The sequence below is a fragment of the Galeopterus variegatus genome, unplaced genomic scaffold (genome assembly GCF_000696425.1).
Source record: "Galeopterus variegatus unplaced genomic scaffold, G_variegatus-3.0.2 Scaffold2321, whole genome shotgun sequence".
Lineage (NCBI taxonomy): Eukaryota > Metazoa > Chordata > Mammalia > Dermoptera > Cynocephalidae > Galeopterus > Galeopterus variegatus.
The window spans coordinates 116,669-126,404 of record NW_007728432.1 but is presented as its reverse complement, the minus strand read 5'-3'; the positions used below and the strand labels follow the sequence as shown (position 1 = coordinate 126,404).

At 44.1% G+C, this 9,736-nt stretch overlaps 1 protein-coding gene across 3 annotated transcripts in view; it reads right to left on the bottom strand.

Annotated features, from left to right (window-relative positions):
• ZFAND6 (zinc finger, AN1-type domain 6) overlaps nucleotides 1-255 on the bottom strand; it is a 77,380-nt gene extending 77,125 nt beyond the window's left edge. For all 3 annotated transcript variants that reach the window (XM_008581303.1, XM_008581307.1, XM_008581305.1), the window contains exon 1: nucleotides 13-255. The gene's annotated coding sequence lies outside the window, so the exon portion shown is untranslated. The remainder of the gene's footprint in view (nucleotides 1-12) is intronic.
• Between the last annotated feature and the right edge of the window lie 9,481 nt (nucleotides 256-9,736).

Sequence of the window (9,736 nt, the reverse complement as noted above, 5' to 3'; positions counted from 1 at the left end):
AGCGTTCCTCACCTGGCGGCAGCTCTCTCCACCTGACGCGCTGCCCGCCGCCGCCGGTCGTCGCCGGTGAGTGGGGACAGGTGAGGCCGCCGAACCTCGGCTCACTCCGGCCCCGCCGCTGCCGGCCCCTCCGTCCGCTGTTTATTAAACTTTTCTGTTTGGTTGTTCGGCCTATGACGTGACCGCGGGGGAGAGCTCCGGGATTGGCCGGCGCCGGGCGCTGACGCTACACCCCCCGCCCGCAGCCTAATTATTACCGACCCGGGCGGAGGTGCAGGCCGGAGGAGGCGGGGAGAGGCGGGGTCAAGGCTCGGAGCATGCGGCGATTGGCCGGACCTGAGAGAAGAGGCGGGGCGGGGCGAGGGCAGACGCTCCTCCGCCCTCTCCGCCTCCACGTCCCTTTCTTCGCCCTGCCTGGGGGGGGCGCCTCTCGCGTTGGTCTCTTTTCTTCCTGAGGCTGCGGGAGGGCGGTTCGAGAGGTCCCGCGGAGACTGAAAAGGTCTGGTGATGGTCTGGTTTCTGCTCCCTCGCAGGGAGTGGCGTGTCCCTTTTTCTGATTGAAGCGCCAGAAAGAGTTGCGCTCCGTCTGCCAGTTGTGCAAGAAGGAATTCTGAGCGGCTCTCCCCACGCCACCCGGCGTCCCCGTTCTTTGCAGGCGCAAAGTTCGAGCTCTGGGTACGTTCTTGAAGGCGGCACTCTGCCCTGTCCTGAGCCAGAACTTGGAAAGAGGAACAAGACTAGAAGCGTGCGTGCACACGTGTACAATACACACATGTACGGTCACTCACGTCCCCCCACAAGCATCCCCTGTTCCCAGCCTCTTCCAACAGCGCGGACTCCAGTTCCCAGCTGCGTGGTGCCGGCCGCACTGCTGCGCTGGGGAAGGGGTTGGGTGGGGGGAGAATGGTTCCCTCGGAGTTTCTCAGCCTTCGTTCGCGCTGACCTGCAGCACAAGCAGGAAGTACATGACACTTCGAGGTCATTCAATCCTACCGAGAGTGAGGGGTTCGGATGGGGCCCACAGGTAGGAAGGGGACCGAGTCCTGAGGATCTTGTCTTTATTTTAAATTTGATATTTTGTTATTCATGGACTTTTTGCATTAATTTTGAATTTTAAATATATGGTACTCATATTAAAATGTTATTTATCTTGATTACTGAGCTTTTTGGTGTCTCCTTAAGTCTTATGCCTGAAGTGAGTACCTCAGTAGTCTCACCCTAGTCGGGGCTCACTTGGGGGAGGAGGATTTTGACATGGCTTACTGTGTAGAGGTTAGGCATCTTACAATGAGCCATTGGGATAAGAAACGGTTGATTATGGAGGGGAAAACAGGCCGGAAGGAAGTCTTCAAGGAGGAGGTGGTATTGGTTTGTGACACTGAAGAGAGTGAGTGCCTAAGGCTTAGCCTGCTGGGAATGTCAGGAAGCACTTTCCTGCTGTCCTAAAGAGGCTGGAAGATACTATGCTGGGTTTCAAGAATAGAGTATGATATTTTGTGAGGTGACAAACAGGTTCTTCAGGGGCTTGGTAAGGAATGTAACATCTACAGTTGTTCCTATGTAAAAATTTGGAGCAGGACAGTGGTAAACTGAAGGGTGCTTGTCCAGGGCCTAAAGGTATTCATCATATGTTTTTAAAAGGCATTCAAATTCAATTTTAAAATCGTACATAAAGGCTGGTAGTGGGTTATCAGAACTTATTAACATTAGTGTCACTAAAGTTCCTATACTCCCCCCACTACTAAATTTGGCTCTAAAAAAAAGTACATACAAACAAGCAATGGGCTAATCCAAAGAAAGAAGATTTTTGCCTAAAGATATCAATCTGATAATGGAGACTAGGTTATAATGGAGACTAGAAATAGTTTGGGGTTCAATTTTGACAGGTCTTAAGAACCAAATTGAGTACAGATGTCCCAATTTAGAATGGTTCAACTTAATTTTTCAACTTTACGATGGCTAGAAATAGTTTTGGGTTCAATTTTGACAGGTCTTAAGAGCCAAATTGAGTACAGATGTCCCAATTTAGAATGGTTCAACTTAATTTTTCAACTTTACGATGGTGTGAAATTGATATGCATTCAGTAGAAACTGTACTTCAGGTACCCATACAACCATCCTGTGTTTTACTTTCAGTACAGTATTCAATAAATTACATGAAATATTCAATGCTTTATTATAAATAGGCTTTGTGTTAGATGATTTTGTCCACCTGCAGGCTAATATAAGTGTCCTGAGTACATTTAAGGTAGGCCAGGCTGAGCTGCGATGGACAGGTTAGGTGTATTAAATGCATTTCAACTTAGGATACTTTCAACTTACAATGGGTTTATTGGGACATAACCAACATAAACCCATTGTAAGTCAAGGAGCATCTATAGTTGACTTGACTAAATGGGAAATGGGAAGCCATTTGAGAAGGAATCAAAAAGGAAAGGAAATGGTGAATTATAACAACTTGGTAGAAACTGCTGGTACTAGGAATAATTTTGCAGCCTAGAGTATTTTCAGCTGTTCACTGGTCTCTGATCATTGTACAGCAGAACTATATGCAAATAACATAGGGTTTTAGCCGGCATACAAATTCCTGCTCAGACATGTTTTGTCTCTGTGACATTGAGCAATATCGTAACCTCCCTACTCTCAATTTTCTTCAAGTTCGGGAAATGACAGTGAACAAAACAAAGATCCTTGCCTTTATACATTTTCCATTCTAATGGGGGGGGATGCAAATAGTAAAGCTAATAAGTACCATATATGTTGTGAGTTGGAAAGTGGTATAGACAGAAGATAAAGTAGAACAGCATGAAGGATGGGTGGGGAGTAAAGATTGCAGTTTTTTTTTTTTTTTTTTTTAAAAGATGACCGGTAAGGGGATCTTAACCCTTGAGTTGGTGTTGTCAGCACCACACTCAGCCAGTGAGCGAACCAGCCATCCCTATATGGGATCCGAACCCATGGCCTTGGTGTTATCAGCACCGCACTCTCCCGAGTGAGCCACGGGCCGGCCCAAAGATTGCAGTTTTAAACAGGGTAGTTGGGGTAGGCCTCATTGGGAAGGGGAGTGCTATGGTTTGAATGTGTCTCCAAAAGTTCGTGTGTTGGAAACTTAATCCCCTGGGCAAAAGGTGGAGAGGTGAGACCTTTAACAGGCGATTAAGTCATGAGGACTCTGCCTTGGATTAATAGATTACCACGGGAGTTGGTTTGTTATAAAAGCAAGTTCGGCCTCTTCTTGCTGTCTCCTGCTCTCATGCCCTCCCACCTTTAGCCATGGGATGGTGAAGCATGAAGGCCCTTGTGGGATGGACTCAATCTTGGGCTTCCCAGCCTCCAGAACTATAAGAAATAAATCTCTGTTCTTTATAAATTACCCAGTCCTCCAGTATTCTGTTATAGTAGTACAAAAGGGACTATGAGAAGGAGGTTTGAATTGCAAGAGGTGAGGGTGTCAGTCATGTGAAGAGTATTCCAGACTGAGAGAACAGTTAGAGCACTGGTCCCAAGGCAGGAACAGCAAGGAAGCCCATGTCACTGCAGCTAAGTGAGCTGGGGAGAATAGAGAGAAGTTAGAGAGGTAGGGGAGGACCAGATCACATAGGTTCTTGTGGGCCATGTGTGTATGCTGGCTTTTACTGTGAGATGAGGAGCCAGTGCAGAGGTTTGAGCAGGAAAGTAACAAGATCTGACTAATTTTAAAGGATCATTTCAGCTACCATGTTGAGAGTACACTAAAGGGCAACAGGTTAGAAGTAGGAACACCTATTTTTCTGTTTGAATCCACATGAGAGGTAATGGTGACTTGAACCAGGGAACAGCAATAGAGGTAATGAGAAGTGGTCAAATTCTGGATATATTTTGAAGGTACTTCCAACAGAAGTTCCTGATAGATGGAATGATACATGGGATGTGGGGTGGGAGAGGGATGAGTCAGGGATTACATAAGGTATTTTTGGCTTAAGCAACTGAGAAGTGGAACAAGAGGAAGATTGAGATTATTTTCACACATGTTGAATTGGAGGTTATTATACATCAAAGTGGAAATGTCAGGTAGACAGTTGGATGTATGAGACTGGGCTTCAGGGTGGAGGTCTGGTGGAGATATAAATTCCAGAGTCGTTATGGAGATAGAACCTAAAGCCATGAGACTGATCAGGAAGTGAGCGTAGAGAAGAAGAAGACTGAGCCCTGAGGGCTCTGACCTTGAGAGTTCATGGAGAAGTGCAGGAATTAACAGAGGAGACAAAGAAGGAGGAAACAGAGGTTAGGAGGAAAACCAACAGAATATGGTAACCTGGAAGCCAGGGAAAGGCCTGTCAAGGAGGGGATGGTCAAGTGAACTGTGTCAAAAGCTGCTGATTATTTAAGTACAATGAAGACTTGTATAGGACTGAGAATTGACTGTTCTGTTGCATTTAGCGACATGAAGGTCACCTTGGGATGGTCAAGTGAACTGTGTCAAAAGCTGCTGATTATTTAAGTACAATGAATACTTGTATAGGACTGAGAATTGACTGTTCTGTTGCATTTAGCGACATGAAGGTCACCTTGGGGAGTACAGTATGGGGGAGGGCAAAAGCTTGTTTGGAGTGGAAATAATACGTGCTTATTAGGGGTTTTGTGGAGGTTTAAATATGAAACTTTATCTTCACTTTATCTTTGTAAACTGGGAAGGATATGAGCAAATCATATGGATTTTATCTTAAATATATCTTTGTCCAGACTCTTATCCAGTTTATCATTGTATTAACTCTGGAACCTAACACAGTTGGGTGTTCATATGTATTTGTTACGAATTTGCAGACATTGGGTTTACATGACCTTTACTGCTTTCCTTAGTTATACATCTGGACTGAGAGATTGAGAGATTACAGCATTGCACAGTGATTTGGAATTCAGACAGATCCCTGGCACTTATGAGCTTTGTAGTCTTAGGAAAATCATGTAAAATAAAGACAAAAACCTACCTCAAAGATTGTTATGAGGGTTAAAAGATACTACATTTGTGTTCATCCAGTGAATGCCGCACGCCAACTTTCTGCCACCCTGTGTGGTAGGTGCTGGGATACAGCAGTGAGTGTGAAAGTTAAAGGCCCTCTTCTCATTGATTTACACAGGGGAAGAGAGGGAGCAGAGACAATGAGCAGTATACATATGCAACCTACTGGGCAGTGTGCATAAACAATGTATCTATAGCCCCAGGGACATAATAGGTGCTCAATACGTGATAGTTTATTTGCATTATTATTTCCAGCCTGACCTCTTTCCTGTGTTCCAGACCAGGATATTTAATGTCTGCTCATTACAGCCACTCAGTATGTTCAAGGCTCATTTTTACCCCCAAACATGTCCTGCCTCCTATAGACCTAATTTTGTCTAGTAGTGACACCACATTTCCAGTTATTAAAGCTAGCAACTCATCCTTTACTTTTTTTCCTTTGATTTTTTTAACAGTTTTATTGAGATTTAATACTATTACTTTCGGGAAGGACCACTTAAGATGGCGCCACCCAAAGATACTCAAAATGGAGGTCCCTGCCCTACCGGACGTCCCCCTAAAATAAAACGACAAAGGAACTCATAATCACAACAGAACTCCATGCCATTGGTCCCCTCTCAAACCCTACTTTACATATTAAGGGAACCAATCATTGCAAACCTAAAATCACCTAATTAACATAAGGCCTCAACAATTCCCATTGGATATTTAATTTAACTCCTCATTAACATAATTTATGGCCAATCAGAACAACACAACTCACCATAAGAAGAAATATAAGCCCAACCCCTGGGGGTGGGGGAAAGCTAGATCTCGTGCATGCCCATTGCCTGTGCTTCCTGCCTGCTCAAATAAAGCCTTCCAAGCCTGATTTCTCTTCAGTACCGGTCTTTGCTCATTGCCGACCTTTCAAATGCATAAACCATACAATTCACCCATTTAAGAGATAAAATTCAGTGGTTTTTAGTATATTCACAGTTGTGCAAATACCACCACAATCAACTTTAGAACATCTTATCACCCCAAAAAGAAACTCTGTATCCGTTAGCAGTCTCTCTCCCTTTTCCCCCTGCCTACCCCTCTCCCCCCAGCCCTAGGCAACCACTAATCTACTTTGTGTCCCAATTGTTTTGCTTATTCTGGACATTTCATAAATGTGAAATCATACAGTATGTGGTCTTTTGAAACTGGTTGATTTCACCTAGCACAGCCTTTTCACCTAGCATAACGTTTTACACCCATGTTGTAGCATTTACCAGTGCTTTATTCCTTTTTATTGCTGAATAGTATTGTATTGATATACCACATTTTATTTATCCATTCACTAATGTATGGACATTTGAATTGTTGGGTACTTTTTGTCTTTTATGAATAGTGCTTCTATCAATATTTGTATCCAAGTGTTTATGACAATACAGATTTCAGTACTGGGAGTGGTTTTAGAGAAACAGAATCTTCAAGATGAATTCATTCAATTTCAATTGGTTTCAGGGCTTTAGAACTAAAATTGCTAATAGCTCAACTTCTAATAATATAGAGAGCACTGTAGTCCATGGCATGAACTATTCACAGAGATATTTGTTTGTCATGTGAATGCCCACCTAAGGAGAGCAGTGTAGTCCATGGCATGAACTATTCACAGAGATATTTGTTTGTCATGTGAATGCCCACCTAAGGGTGACCTCAGTAGAGGAGGACTTTACTAATCAGGTGGATAGGATGACCTTTTCTGTGGATACTATTCAGCCTCTTTCTCCAGCCATCTGTGTCATTGCTCATGAGCACGTGTCAGTGGGCCATGGTGGCAGAAATGGAGGTTATGTATGGGCTCAGCAACATGGACTTCTCACCAAGACCAACCTGGCTATGGCAACTGCTGAGTGCCTACCCTGCTAGCAGCAGAGACCAGCACTGAGGACCTGATATGGCACCATTTTCTAGGGTGATCAGCCGGCTACCTGGTGACAAGTTGATTACATTGGACTGCTTGCATCATGGAAGCAGCAGCGTTTTGTCCTTACTGGGATAGACACTTACTCTGGATATGGATTTGCCTTCCTGGCATGAAATGCTTCTGCCAAAACTACCATCCAAAGACTCACGGAATGCCTTATTCACTGTCGTGGCATTCCACACAGCATTGCTGCTGACCAAGGAACTCACTTAACAGCCAAAGTAGTGCAGCAATGGGCTCATGCTCATGGAATTCACTGGTCTTACCATGTTCCCCATCGTCCTGAAGCAGCTGGTCTGATAGAATGGTGGAATGGCCTTTTGAAGTCACAGTTACAGTTACAGTGCCAGCTAAGTGACATTACCCTGCAGTGCTGGGGCAGGGTTCTCCAGAAGACTGTATATGCTTCTCCTATAGCCAGGATTCATGGGTCCAGGAATCAAGGGGTGGAAACAGAAGTGGCACCACTCACCCCTAGTGACCCACTGGCAAAATTTTTGCTTCCTGTCTCCACACTTTTATGTTCTGTTGGTCTAGAGGTCTTGGTTCCAGAGGGAGGAATGCTTCCATCAGGAGACACAAAAATGATTCTATTGAACTGGAAGTTAAGGCTGCCACCTGGCCACTTTGGGTTCCTCGTGCCTCTGAGTCAACAGGCTAAGAAAGGAGTCACGGTGTTGGCTGGGGTGATGGACCCAGACTACCGAGGGGAAGTTGGACTACTGCTTCACAATGGAGGTGAGGAAGATTATGTCTGGAATACAGGAGATCCCTTAGGATGTCTCTTAGTACTACCGTGCCCTGTGGTTAGGGTCAATGGAAAATTACAACAACCAAATCCAAGCAAGACTCTTCAGGGATGAAGGTTTGAGTCACTTTGCCGGCTAAAGCGCTAAGACCCATTGAGGTGCTTGCTGAAGGCATAGGGAATACAGAATGGGCAGTAGAGGAAGGTGCTTATAAATACCAGCTTTGACCATGTGACCAGTTACAGAAATGAAGATTGTAATTGTTCTCCTTATTGTGTAAGATGTCCTAGGTATATATACTATACATATATTAAACAATTATGTTTGTTTTTGTTCGTCTTATTCTTCATCATGTACCATAAAACTTACTAACTTTATATCAGTATTTAACTGTTGTTAACTTTACATCATAGTATTTGCGTTTAAGTCATGGGATATCAGGAGAAGAGTAAATATCATCTAAAGACTTTATGTCCTCTTCTGGGAAAGGGATTAACACGTTTTCAGTTGTACACAGGGTGGTTGCATCATATTAGGTGGAACTATTACATTATTGTCCCATTTGAAGATTAAGTGTGGTCTAAGGAGATAAGAATGGACACCAAGTTGACAAGGGGTGGACTTGTGATGATTAATTCTAGGTGTCAACTTGTTTACATTAAGGAATACTGAGAAACTTGGTAAAGCTATCTTCTTAGGTGCATCCGTGAGGGTGTTTCTGGAAGAGATTAGCATGAGAGCCTGAGTGGACTGGATGGAAAAGATCTGCCCTCAATATGGGTGGGAACCATCCAATCCTCTGGAGGGCCCAAGAGAACTAAAAAAAAAAAAAAAAAAAAGGCCCGGCCGCTCACTGGCTGAGTGAGGGGTGGGAGCAACACTGAGGGTTGCGATCCCATTGCCAGTCCTGGTCTGGTACGGGTGCGACACCGAGGGTTGCGATCGTTGCCGGGCACAAAAAAAGACAAAAAGGAAAAAAAAAAAAAAAAAAAAGGCCAGTCCCTGTCTCTATACACTCTCCTCCTCTGTCTGTGGACACCAGAGGTCGAGACTGTTCAGCTTTTGGGTTCCAGGACTTACACCAACGGCACCATCGGCTTCCCTGGTTTTCAGGCCTTTGGACTTAGACAGAGCCATGCTGCCAGCATCCAAGACTTACACTAAGGAGGCCGTCAGCTTCCCTGGTTTTGAGGCCTTTGGACTTGGACTAAGCCCTGCTACCGGCATCTGGTTTGCAGACGGCCTTTTATAGTACTCCTCTTCACAATTGCATGAGCTAATTCCCCTAAAAAAATCCCTTCTCATATATTTATAACATATCCTGTTGGTTCTGTCTCTCTGAGAACCCTGACTAACACAGTAGGGGCATATGTTTTCATTTCTCTTGGGTCTATACCTAGCAGTAGAATTGCTGGGTCATGTGGTAACTCTGTGTTTAATCATTTGAGGGACTGCCAGACTGTTTTCCATAGGAACTACACCATTTTACATTCCCACCAGCAATGAGTGAGGCTTCCACATTTTCCACATCCTTGTATTTGTTGTAATCTGTCTTCTTGGTTATAGCCACCCTCCTGAGTAAGAAGTGCTCTGTCACTGTGGTTTTGCTTTGCATTTCCCCAATGGCTAATGATGTTGAGCATCTTTTCATGTGCTTATTGACCATTGTATATATTCTTTGAAGAAATGTCTGTTCAGATCTTTGCCCATTTTTAAATTGGGTTATTTGTCTTTTTATTATTCGTTGTAAGAGATTTTACATATTCTGGATAAAAGTCCCTATTCATTTTTTTTTTTAATTTTATTTTGTCGATATACAATGAGGTTGATTATTGTGGCTCATTACCGAAACCCCCTCCCTCCTCCCTCGCCCCCCTCCAACCCAACAGTGTCCTTTCTGTTTGCTTGTCGTATCAACTTCAAGCAGTTAGAGTTGTTAAGTCTTCTTCCCCCCCACCCCCGGTTTTTGTGCATGTGTGTGTGAATTTATTTATTTATTTTTAGCTCCCACCAATAAGTGAGAACATATGGTAT